Here is a 13,646-nt window from a genome sequence, read left to right as displayed (position 1 = left end):
CCCCATTGAGCACCCCATGTAACCCATGGGGCACCCCATATAACCCATAGGCACCCAGTGTGACCCCATAGAGCACCCCATATAACCTATAGGGCACCCCATGTAACCTATAGGGTGCCCCATATAACCCATAGGGCACCCCATATAGCCCATAGGCACCCAGAGTGACCCATAGGGCACCCCATATAACCCATAGGCACCCAGTGTGACCCATAGGGCACCCCATATAACCCATAGGGCACCCAGTGTGACCCATAGGGCACCCCATATAACCCATAGGCACCCAGTGTGACCCATAGGGCACCCCATATAACCTATAAGGCACCCCATATAACCCATAGGGCACCCCATATAACCTCATAAGCACCCAGTGTGACCGTATAGGGCACCCCATATAACCTATAGGGCACCCTATATAGCACATACAGCACCCCATATAACCCATAGGGCACCCAGTGTGACCCATAGGGCACCCCGTATAACCTATAGGGCACCCCATATAACCCCATAGGGCACCCCATATAACCTATAGGGCGCCCCATATAACCCATAGGGCAACCCATATAGCCCATAGGCACCCAGTGTGACCCATAGGGCACCCCATGTAACCCATATAACCTCATAAGCACCCAGTGTGACCCCATAGAGCACCCTATATAACCCATATAACCCCATAAGCACCCAGTGTGACCTCATAGGGCACCCCATATAACCCATAGGCATCCAGTGTGACCCCAGAGGGCACCCCATATAATCCATAGGGCACCCAGTGTGACCCATAGGGCACCCCATATAACACATACAGCACCCCATATAACCCATAGGGCACCCCATATAACCCATAGGCATCCAGTGTGACCCCAGAGGGCACCCCATATAATCCATAGGGCACCCAGTGTGACCCATAGGGCACCCTATATAACACATACAGCACCCCATATAACCCATAGGGCACCCCATATAACCCATAGGCATCCAGTGTGACCCCAGAGGGCACCCCATATAATCCATAGGGCACCCAGTGTGACCCATAGGGCACCCTATATAACACATACAGCACCCCATATAACCCATAGGGCACCCCATATAACCCATAGGGCACCCAGTGTGAGCCATAGGGCACCCCATATAAACCTATATAATCCCATAAGCACCCACTGTGACCCCATGGGGCACCCCATATAACCCATGGGGCACCCAGCGTGACTCCATAGGGCACCCCATATAACCTATAGGGCAACCAACGTGACCCCATAGATCACCCCATATAACCCATAGGCACCCCATATAACCTATAGGGCAACCAACGTGACCCCATAGATCACCCCATATAACCCACAGGCACCCCATATAACCTATAGGCACCCAGTGTGACCCCATAGAGCATCCCATATAAGCCATGGGGCACCCCATATAACCCATAGGCACCCATTAGGACCCATAGGACACCCAGCGTCACCCATAAGACTCCCATTGAGACCCATAGGCACCCATTAGGACCCATAGGACACCCAGTATCACCCATAGGACACCCAGTATGACCCATAGGGCACCCAGTGTCACCCATAAGACTCCCATTAGGCCCCATCGGCACCCATTAGGACCCATAGGACACCCAGTATCACCCATAAGACTCCCATTAAGGCCCATCGGCACCCATTAGGACCCATAGGACACCCAGTATCACCCATAGGGCACCCAGTATCACCCATAAGACTCCCATTAGGACCCATAGGCGCCCATTAGGCCCCATAGGCACCCATTAGGACCCATAGGACACCCAGTATGACCCATAAGACTCCCATTGCAACCCATAGGCACCCGTTAGGCCCCATAGGCACCCATTAGGACCCATAGGACACCCCACATCACCCATAGGACATCCAGTATGACCCATAGGGCACCCAGTATCACCCATAGGGCACCCAGTATCACCCATAAGACTCCCATTAGGCCCCATCGGCACCCATTAGGACCCATAGGACACCCAGTATCACCCATAAGACTCCCATTGAGACCCATAGGACACCCAGTATCACCCATAAGACTCCCATTACAACCCATAGGCACCCATTAGGACCCATAGGACACCCAGTATCACCCATAGAACACCCAGTATCACCCATAGGACACCCAGTATCACCCATAGGGCACCCAGTATCACCCATAGGGCATCCAGTATCACCCATAGGCACCCAGTGTGACCCATAGGACACCCAGTATCACCCATAGGGCATCCAGTATCACCCATAGACACCCAGTGTGACCCATAGGACACCCAGTATCACCCATAGGCACCCAGTGTGACCCATAGGACACCCATTAGGATCCATAAGACTCCCATTAAGACCCATAGGCACCCATTAGGCCCCATAGGACACCCAGTATGACCCATAGGACACCCCGCATCACCCATAAGCCTCCCATTAAGACCCATCGGCACCCATTAGGACCCATAGGACACCCAGTATCACCCATAGGACACCCAGTATGACCCATAGGGCACCTAGTGTCACCCATAAGACTCCCATTAGGCCCCATCGGCACCCATTAGGACCCATAGGACACCCAGTATCACCCATAAGACTCCCATTAAGGCCCATCGGCACCCATTAGGACCCATAGGACACCCAGTATCACCCATAGGGCACCCAGTATCACCCATAAGACTCCCATTAGGACCCATAGGCGCCCATTAGGCCCCATAGGCACCCATTAGGACCCATAGGACACCCAGTATGACCCATAAGACTCCCATTGCAACCCATAGGCACCCGTTAGGCCCCATAGGCACCCATTAGGACCCATAGGACACCCCACATCACCCATAGGACATCCAGTATGACCCATAGGGCACCCAGTATCACCCATAGGGCACCCAGTATCACCCATAAGACTCCCATTAGGCCCCATCGGCACCCATTAGGACCCATAGGACACCCAGTATCACCCATAAGACTCCCATTGAGACCCATAGGACACCCAGTATCACCCATAAGACTCCCATTACAACCCATAGGCACCCATTAGGACCCATAGGACACCCAGTATCACCCATAGAACACCCAGTATTACCCATAGGACACCCAGTATCACCCATAGGGCACCCAGTATCACCCATAGGGCACCCAGTATGACCCATAGGACACCCAGTATGACCAATAGGGCACCCAGTATCACCCATAGGGCATCCAGTATCACCCATAGGCACCCAGTGTGACCCATAGGACACCCAGTATCACCCATAGGCACCCAGTGTGACCCATAGGACACCCATTAGGATCCATAAGACTCCCATTAAGACCCATAGGCACCCATTAGGCCCCATAGGACACCCAGTATGACCCATAGGACACCCCGCATCACCCATAAGCCTCCATTAAGACCCATCGGCACCCATTAGGACCCATAGGACACCCAGTATCACCCATAGGACACCCAGTATGACCCATAGGGCACCCAGTGTCACCCATAAGACTCCCATTAGGCCCCATCGGCACCCATTAGGACCCATAGGACACCCAGTATCACCCATAAGACTCCCATTAAGGCCCATCGGCACCCATTAGGACCCATAGGACACCCAGTATCACCCATAGGGCACCCAGTATCACCCATAAGACTCCCATTAGGACCCATAGGCGCCCATTAGGCCCCATAGGCACCCATTAGGACCCATAGGACACCCAGTATGACCCATAAGACTCCCATTGCAACCCATAGGCACCCGTTAGGCCCCATAGGCACCCATTAGGACCCATAGGACACCCCACATCACCCATAGGACATCCAGTATGACCCATAGGGCACCCAGTATCACCCATAGGGCACCCAGTATCACCCATAAGACTCCCATTAGGCCCCATCGGCACCCATTAGGACCCATAGGACACCCAGTATCACCCATAAGACTCCCATTGAGACCCATAGGACACCCAGTATCACCCATAAGACTCCCATTACAACCCATAGGCACCCATTAGGACCCATAGGACACCCAGTATCACCCATAGAACACCCAGTATCACCCATAGGACACCCAGTATCACCCATAGGGCACCCAGTATCACCCATAGGGCACCCAGTATGACCCATAGGACACCCAGTATGACCAATAGGGCACCCAGTATCACCCATAGGGCATCCAGTATCACCCATAGGCACCCAGTGTGACCCATAGGACACCCAGTATCACCCATAGGCACCCAGTGTGACCCATAGGACACCCATTAGGATCCATAAGACTCCCATTAAGACCCATAGGCACCCATTAGGCCCCATAGGACACCCAGTATGACCCATAGGACACCCCGCATCACCCATAAGCCTCCCATTAAGACCCATCGGCACCCATTAGGACCCATAGGACACCCAGTATCACCCATAGGACACCCAGTATGACCCATAGGGCACCCAGTGTCACCCATAAGACTCCCATTAGGCCCCATCGGCACCCATTAGGACCCATAGGACACCCAGTATCACCCATAAGACTCCCATTAAGGCCCATCGGCACCCATTAGGACCCATAGGACACCCAGTATCACCCATAGGGCACCCAGTATCACCCATAAGACTCCCATTAGGACCCATAGGCGCCCATTAGGCCCCATAGGCACCCATTAGGACCCATAGGACACCCAGTATGACCCATAAGACTCCCATTGCAACCCATAGGCACCCGTTAGGCCCCATAGGCACCCATTAGGACCCATAGGACACCCCACATCACCCATAGGACATCCAGTATGACCCATAGGGCACCCAGTATCACCCATAGGGCACCCAGTATCACCCATAAGACTCCCATTAGGCCCCATCGGCACCCATTAGGACCCATAGGACACCCAGTATCACCCATAAGACTCCCATTGAGACCCATAGGACACCCAGTATCACCCATAAGACTCCCATTACAACCCATAGGCACCCATTAGGACCCATAGGACACCCAGTATCACCCATAGAACACCCAGTATCACCCATAGGACACCCAGTATCACCCATAGGGCACCCAGTATCACCCATAGGGCACCCAGTATGACCCATAGGACACCCAGTATGACCAATAGGGCACCCAGTATCACCCATAGGGCATCCAGTATCACCCATAGGCACCCAGTGTGACCCATAGGACACCCAGTATCACCCATAGGCACCCAGTGTGACCCATAGGACACCCATTAGGATCCATAAGACTCCCATTAAGACCCATAGGCACCCATTAGGCCCCATAGGACACCCAGTATGACCCATAGGACACCCCGCATCACCCATAAGCCTCCCATTAAGACCCATCGGCACCCATTAGGACCCATAGGACACCCAGTATCACCCATAGGACACCCAGTATGACCCATAGGGCACCCAGTGTCACCCATAAGACTCCCATTAGGCCCCATCGGCACCCATTAGGACCCATAGGACACCCAGTATCACCCATAAGACTCCCATTAAGGCCCATCGGCACCCATTAGGACCCATAGGACACCCAGTATCACCCATAGGGCACCCAGTATCACCCATAAGACTCCCATTAGGACCCATAGGCGCCCATTAGGCCCCATAGGCACCCATTAGGACCCATAGGACACCCAGTATGACCCATAAGACTCCCATTGCAACCCATAGGCACCCGTTAGGCCCCATAGGCACCCATTAGGACCCATAGGACACCCCACATCACCCATAGGACATCCAGTATGACCCATAGGGCACCCAGTATCACCCATAGGGCACCCAGTATCACCCATAAGACTCCCATTAGGCCCCATCGGCACCCATTAGGACCCATAGGACACCCAGTATCACCCATAAGACTCCCATTGAGACCCATAGGACACCCAGTATCACCCATAAGACTCCCATTACAACCCATAGGCACCCATTAGGACCCATAGGACACCCAGTATCACCCATAGAACACCCAGTATCACCCATAGGACACCCAGTATCACCCATAGGGCACCCAGTATCACCCATAGGGCACCCAGTATGACCCATAGGACACCCAGTATGACCAATAGGGCACCCAGTATCACCCATAGGGCATCCAGTATCACCCATAGGCACCCAGTGTGACCCATAGGACACCCAGTATCACCCATAGGCACCCAGTGTGACCCATAGGACACCCATTAGGATCCATAAGACTCCCATTAAGACCCATAGGCACCCATTAGGCCCCATAGGACACCCAGTATGACCCATAGGACACCCCGCATCACCCATAAGCCTCCCATTAAGACCCATCGGCACCCATTAGGACCCATAGGACACCCAGTATCACCCATAGGACACCCAGTATGACCCATAGGGCACCCAGTGTCACCCATAAGACTCCCATTAGGCCCCATCGGCACCCATTAGGACCCATAGGACACCCAGTATCACCCATAAGACTCCCATTAAGGCCCATCGGCACCCATTAGGACCCATAGGACACCCAGTATCACCCATAGGGCACCCAGTATCACCCATAAGACTCCCATTAGGACCCATAGGCGCCCATTAGGCCCCATAGGCACCCATTAGGACCCATAGGACACCCAGTATGACCCATAAGACTCCCATTGCAACCCATAGGCACCCGTTAGGCCCCATAGGCACCCATTAGGACCCATAGGACACCCCACATCACCCATAGGACATCCAGTATGACCCATAGGGCACCCAGTATCACCCATAGGGCACCCAGTATCACCCATAAGACTCCCATTAGGCCCCATCGGCACCCATTAGGACCCATAGGACACCCAGTATCACCCATAAGACTCCCATTGAGACCCATAGGACACCCAGTATCACCCATAAGACTCCCATTACAACCCATAGGCACCCATTAGGACCCATAGGACACCCAGTATCACCCATAGAACACCCAGTATCACCCATAGGACACCCAGTATCACCCATAGGGCACCCAGTATCACCCATAGGGCACCCAGTATGACCCATAGGACACCCAGTATGACCAATAGGGCACCCAGTATCACCCATAGGGCATCCAGTATCACCCATAGGCACCCAGTGTGACCCATAGGACACCCAGTATCACCCATAGGCACCCAGTGTGACCCATAGGACACCCATTAGGATCCATAAGACTCCCATTAAGACCCATAGGCACCCATTAGGCCCCATAGGACACCCAGTATGACCCATAGGACACCCCGCATCACCCATAAGCCTCCCATTAAGACCCATCGGCACCCATTAGGACCCATAGGACACCCAGTATCACCCATAAGACTCCCATTGAGACCCATAGGTCACCCAGTATCACCCATAGGGCACCCAGTATCACCCATAGGCACCCTGTGTGACCCATAGGGCACCCAGTGTGACCCAGAAGCACCCAGTATCACCCATAGGACACCCAGTATCACCCATAGGACACCCAGTATGACCCATAGGGCACCCAGTATCACTCATAAGACTCCCATTACGGCCCATAGGCACCCATTAGGACCCATAGGACACCCAGTATCACCCATAGAACACCCAGTATCACCCATAGGACACCCAGTATCACCCATAGGGCACCCAGTATCACCCATAGGGCACCCAGTATGACCCATAGACACCCAGTATGACCCATAGGGCACCCAGTATCACCCATGGGACACCCAGTATCACCCATAGGCACCCAGTGTGACCCATAGGACACCCATTAGGATCCATAAGATTCCCTTTAAGACCCATAGGCACCCATTAGGCCCCATAGGACACCCAGTATGACCCATAGGACACCCCGCATCACCCATAAGACTCCCATTAAGACCCATAGGCACCCATTAGGACCCATAGGACACCCAGTATCACCCATAAGACTCCCATTAATACCCATAGGCACCCATTAGGACCCATAGGACACCCAGTATCACCCATAGGACACCCAGTATCACCCATAGGACACCCAGTATCACCCATAAGACTCCCATTAGGCCCCATAGGCACCCATTAGGACCCATAGGACACCCAGTATCACCCATAAGACTCCCATTGAGACCCATAGGCACCCATTAGGACCCATAGGACACCCAGTATCACCCATAAGACTCCCATTGAGACCCATAGGCACCCATTAGGACCCATAGGACACCCAGTATCACCCATAAGCCTCCCATTAAGCCCCATCGGCACCCATTAGGACCCATAGGACACCCAGTATCACCCATAGGACACCCAGTATCACCCATAAGCCTCCCATTAAGCCCCATCGGCAGCCCTTCGCCCCCACAGCCCCCCTCTCCCCCCTGCCCCTCACACGCATAGTAGCCCACGTCTGCGTTGGCGGTCAGGCGGCCGATGTCGAAGCTCTCGATGACGTTGCTGTCCCACCTGCTGCGGTACTCGGAGTCGTGCAGCACGTCGTACAGCGTCGCTGCTGCCACCTCCCTGCACTCCATCCTGCACTGCAGGGCACGAGGGTCAGGGCAGCCGGGCTGGGCTGGGGGGGATGGGGGGGCCTGGGGGGGGGGGGGGGGGGGGGTTGCATGGGTGGGGGTTGCATGGGTGGGGGGTTGCATGGGTGCGGGTTGCATGGGTGGGGGGTTGCATGAGTGGAGGGTTGCATGAGTGGAGGGTTGCATGAGTGGAGGGTTACGTGGGGGGTTGCATGGGTGGGGAGATGCATGGGTGGGGGTTGCATGGGTGGGGGGTTGCATGGGTGGGGGGTTGCATGGGTGGGGGTTGCATGGGTGGGGGTTGCATGGGTGGGGGTTGCACGGGTGAAGGTTGCACGGGTGGGAGTTGCGTGGGTGGGGAGTTGCGTGGATGGGGGGTTGCATGGGTGGGGGTTGCATGGGTTGGGGTTGCATGGGTGGGGGTTGCACGGGTGGGGGTTGCACGGGTGGGGGTTGCATGGGTGGGGGTTGCATGGGTGGAGGGTTACGTGGGGGGTTGCATGGGTGGGGAGATGCATGGGTGGGGCGTTGCATGGGTGGGGGTTGCATGGGTGGGGGTTGCACGGGTGGGGGTTGCACGGGTGGGGGTTGCACGGGTGGGGAGTTGCGTGGATGGGGGGTTGCATGGGTGGGGGTTGCATGGGTGGGGGTTGCACGGGTGGGGGTTGCACGGGTGGGGGGTTGCACGGGTGGGGGTTGCATGGGTGGGGGTTGCATGGGTTGGGGTTGCATGGGTGGGGGTTGCATGGGTGGGGGGTTGCATGGGGGGTTGCATGGGTGGGGGTTGCATGGGTGCGGGTTGCATGGGTGGGGGGTTGCATGGGTGGGGGTTGCATGGGTGGGGGTTGCATGGGTGGGGGTTGCATGGGTGGGGGGTTGCATGGGTGGGGGTTTGCATGGGTGGGGGTTGCATGGGTGGGGGTTGCATGGGTGGGGGGTTGCATGGGTGGGGGTTGCACGGGTGGGGGTTGCATGGGTGGGGATTGCATGGGTGGGGGTTGCATGGGTGGGGGGTTGCATGGGTGGGGGTTGCATGGGTGGGGGGTTGCATGGGTGGGGGTTGCATGGGTGGGGGTTGCATGGGTGGGGGTTGCATGGGTGGGGGGTTGCATGGGTGGGGGTTTGCATGGGTGGGGGTTGCATGGGTGGGGGTTGCATGGGTGGGGGGTTGCATGGGTGGGGGTTGCACGGGTGGGGGTTGCACGGGTGGGGGGTTGCATGGGTGGGGGTTGCATGGGTGGGGGTTGCATGGGTGGGGATTGCATGGGTGGGGGTTTGCATGGGTGGGGATTGCATGGGTGGGGGGTTGCATGGGTGGGGGTTGCATGGGTGGGGGTTGCATGGGTGGGGGGTTGCATGGGTGGGGGGTTGCATGGGTGGGGGTTGCATGGGTGGGGAGTTGCATGGGTGGGGAGTTGCATGGGTAGACGGTTGCATGGATGGGGGTTGCATGGTTGGGGGTTGCATGCATGGGGGGTTGTATGGGTGGGGGATTGCATGGGTGGGGGTTGCATGGGTGGGACGTTGCATGGATGCAGCATTGCAGGCATAGAGCATTGCACGCATGGGCAGAGTGTTGCATGCATAGGTGGGGCGTTGCATGGGTGCAGTGTTGAATGGATGCAGCATTGCATGGATGGGGCGTTGCATGGATGTAGCACTGCATGCATAGATGTTGCGGTGCATGGATGCAGCGTTGCATGCATGGATGCAGCATTGCATGGGTGGAGCGTTGCCATTGGGAGCCCATTGGGATTCCCATAGGGGTGCCATTGGGTGCCATTGGGGTGCTATGGGGGCACTCCCTGGGGTGACATTGGGGTTCCCCATTGGAGTGCCCATGGGATTCCCATTGGGGCACCCATTAGGATTTCCATTGCGGTGCCATTGGGGCGCCCATTGGGTGCCCACTGGGGTGCCCCATGGGATTCCCACTGGCATTCCCTTTGGGGCACCCATTGGGATTTCCGTTGGGGTGCCATTGGGATTCCCACAGGTGTATCACTGGGGTGCCACTGGGGTATAATCGATTGGGGTGCCATTGGGTGCCATTGGGTGCCATTGGGACGCCCGTTGTAGGGATTCCCATTGGGGTGACAGTAGGGCGCCCATGGGGTGCTACTGAGGTACTCACTGGGGTGCCATTGGGTGCCCATTGGGGTGCCCAGCAGGATTCCCACCAGGGTGCCCTTGGGGTGCCACTGGGGTGCTCTTGGGGTTCCCATTGGGGCACCCACTGGGATGCCCATAGAGCTGCCACTAGGCTGCCCACTGGGTGCTATTGGGGTCCCTATTGGGATGCCACTGGGGTACCCTTGGGTGCCACTGGGGTATCATCGATTGGGGTGCCAATGGCGTGTCATTGGGGTGCCACTGGGGTGCCCATTGGGTGCCCATTGGGGTGCCATTGGGATGCCCATTGGGGTGCCCCATGGGATTCCCACTGGCATTCCCTTTGGGGCACCCATTGGGATTTCCATTGGGGTGCCATTGGGGTGCACTTGGGGTGCCACTCGGGTGCTCTTGGGGTTCCCATTGGGGCACCCACTGGGATGCCCATAGAGCTGCCACTAGGCTGCCCACTGGGGTGCTATTGGGGTGCTACTGGGTGCTATTGGGGTCCCTATTGGGATGCCACTGGGGTACCCTTGGGGGGCCACTGGGATTGCCATTGGGGTGCCACTGGGGTGTAATTGATTGGGGTGTCATTGGGGTGCCATTGGGTGCCCATTGGGTGCCATTGGGATGTCCATTGGGGGGCCCCATGGGATTCCCACTGGCATTCCCTTTGGGGCACCCATTGGGATTTCCGTTGGGGTGCCGTTGGGGTGCCATTGAGGAGCCATTGGGGTGTCACTGGGGTACCACTGGGGTTCCCATTGGGATGCCCAGTAGGATTCCAACCAGGGTGCTATTGGGGTGCCCTTTGGGGTGCTATTGGGGTGCCCTTTGGGGTGCTATTGAGGTGCCCTTTGGGGTGCCGTTGGGGTGCCCTTTGGGGTGCTATTGAGGTGCCCTTTGGGGTGCTATTGGGGTGCCCTTTGGGGTGCTGTTGGGGTGCCCTTTAGGGTGCTATTGGGGTGCCCTTTGGGGTGCCGTTGGGGTGCCCTTTGGGGTGCTATTGGGGTGCCCTTTGGGGTGCCGTTGGGGTGCCCTTTGGGGTGCTATTGAGGTGCCGTTTGGGGTGCCCTTGGGGTTCCCTTTGGGGTGCTATTGAGGTGCCCTTTGGGGTGCTGTTGGGGTGCCCTTTGGGGTGCCGTTGAGGTGCCCTTTGGGGTGCTATTGTGGTGCCCTTTGGGGTGCCATTGAGGTGCCCTTTGGGGTGCCATTGGGGTGCCCTTTGGGGTGCTGTTGGGGTGCCCTTTGGGGTGCCATTGAGGTGCCCTTTGGGGTGCTATTGAGGTGCCCTTTGGGGTGCTGTTGGGGTGCCCTTTGGGGTGCCGTTGAGGTGCCCTTTGGGGTGCTGTTGGGGTGCCCTTTGGGGTGCCATTGAGGTGCCCTTTGGGGTGCCATTGGGGTGCCCTTTGGGGTGCTGTTGGGGTGCCCTTTGGGGTGCCATTGAGGTGCCCTTTGGGGTGCTATTGAGGTGCCCTTTGGGGTGCTGTTGGGGTGCCCTTTGGGGTGCCGTTGAGGTGCCCTTTGGGGTGCTATTGAGGTGCCCTTTGGGGTGCTATTGTGGTGCCCTTTGGGGTGCCGTTGAGGTGCCCTTTGGGGTGCTGTTGGGGTGCCCTTTGGGGTGCCATTGAGGTGCCCTTTGGGGTGCTATTGAGGTGCCCTTTGGGGTGCTGTTGGGGTGCCCTTTGGGGTGCCGTTGAGGTGCCCTTTGGGGTGCTGTTGGGGTGCCCTTTGGGGTGCCATTGAGGTGCCCTTTGGGGTGCCATTGGGGTGCCCTTTGGGGTGCTGTTGGGGTGCCCTTTGGGGTGCCATTGAGGTGCCCTTTGGGGTGCCATTGGGGTGCCCTTTGGGGTGCTGTTGGGGTGCCCTTTGGGGTGCTATTGAGGTGCCCTTTGGGGTGCTATTGGGGTGCCCTTTGGGGTGCTGTTGGGGTGCCCTTTAGGGTGCTGTTGGGGTGCCCTTTGGGGTGCTATTGGGGTGCCCTTTGGGGTGCTGTTGGGGTGCCCTTTGGGGTGCCCTTGGGGTGTCTATTGGGTGCCACCAGGGGTGCCCTTTGTGGTGCCGTTGGGGTGCCCTTTAGGGTGCCATTGCGATGCCTTTCGGGGTGCCACTGAGGTTCCCATTGGGGTGCCCCTATGATGTCCCCCCCCCCCCCCCTCAATGCCACCCTTCCCGTCCCCTCGGTGTCACCCGGCTCCGCGTCCCAACCCTGCGTCAATATTGACTCTGCGGGGTGTGGGACGAGGGGGGGGGGGGGGGGGGGAGGAAGCCGAATGTCCCTGCATTGACATGTGGGGGGGGGGGGGGGGGTGTCTCAGGTGACACTTTGGGGACAGCGGGGCCACCCCATAGGGCGCCCTATAAACACAGCCCAGCGCCACCCCATAGGGCGCCCTATAAACACAGCCCAGCGCCACCCCATAGGGCGCCCTATAAACACAGCCGATCCCACACCCTGGGGGTGTCACCTTTCCATGGCAGCGTGGCACCAGGACATCCTGGTGACGTCCCCCCCCCTCTTGGACTCGTCCCGCCCCACTGACCCCATAAGCAGACGTGGCACAGTGCCGGTGTCACCACACGGGACGCCCAGCCAAACCCTGGGGACGTTTTAGGGTGCAGCCAGGCCACGTTATGGGGGTCCCCACTCAGCTTTGGGGTCCTTCAGCTCCCTATGGGGTCAACGCTTTGGGGTCCTTCAGCTCCTTATGGGGTCAACGCTTTGGGGTCCTTCAGCTCCCTATGGGGTCAACGCCTGGGGTCCCCACTCAGCTTTAGGGTCCTTCAGCTCCCTATGGGGTCAACGCCTGGGGTCCCCACTCAGCTTTGGGGTCCTTCAGCTCCCTATGGGGTCAACGCTTGGGGTCCCCACTCAGCCCTCCGGGTCCCCGCTCACCCCATTATGGTGTGGGGTCTCGTCCATGGGGTCCTCGTTCACCATGGGGTCCCTCCTCGTTATGGGGTCCCCATTCAGCACAGGGGTCCCCAATCCCCCAGCACCCCTCTTTCCTGTAGGGTCTGCGCTGACCAAAGGGGGTCCCCACTCCCTATAGGGTCCCCATTGCCTATAGGGTCCCCACTCCCTATAGGGTCCCCATTCCCTATAGGGTCCCTCCTTGCTAT

General features: G+C 57.6%; 1 pseudogene across 1 annotated transcript; it reads right to left on the bottom strand.

The window, feature by feature from the left end:
- Positions 1–803: 803 nt before the first annotated feature.
- Positions 804–8,411, bottom strand: LOC306957641 (annotated as a pseudogene). The gene is made up of 2 exons: positions 8,270–8,411; positions 804–1,571 (listed from the first exon to the last, which is right to left on the bottom strand). The product of its transcript is annotated as an uncharacterized misc_RNA (transcript).
- Positions 8,412–13,646: the final 5,235 nt, after the last annotated feature.

This window comes from Tetrao urogallus (assembly GCF_951394365.1).
Source record: "Tetrao urogallus genome assembly, contig: scaffold_293, whole genome shotgun sequence".
Taxonomy (NCBI): Eukaryota; Metazoa; Chordata; class Aves; order Galliformes; family Phasianidae; genus Tetrao; species Tetrao urogallus.
This window is presented reverse-complemented; position numbering and strand designations above follow the sequence as displayed.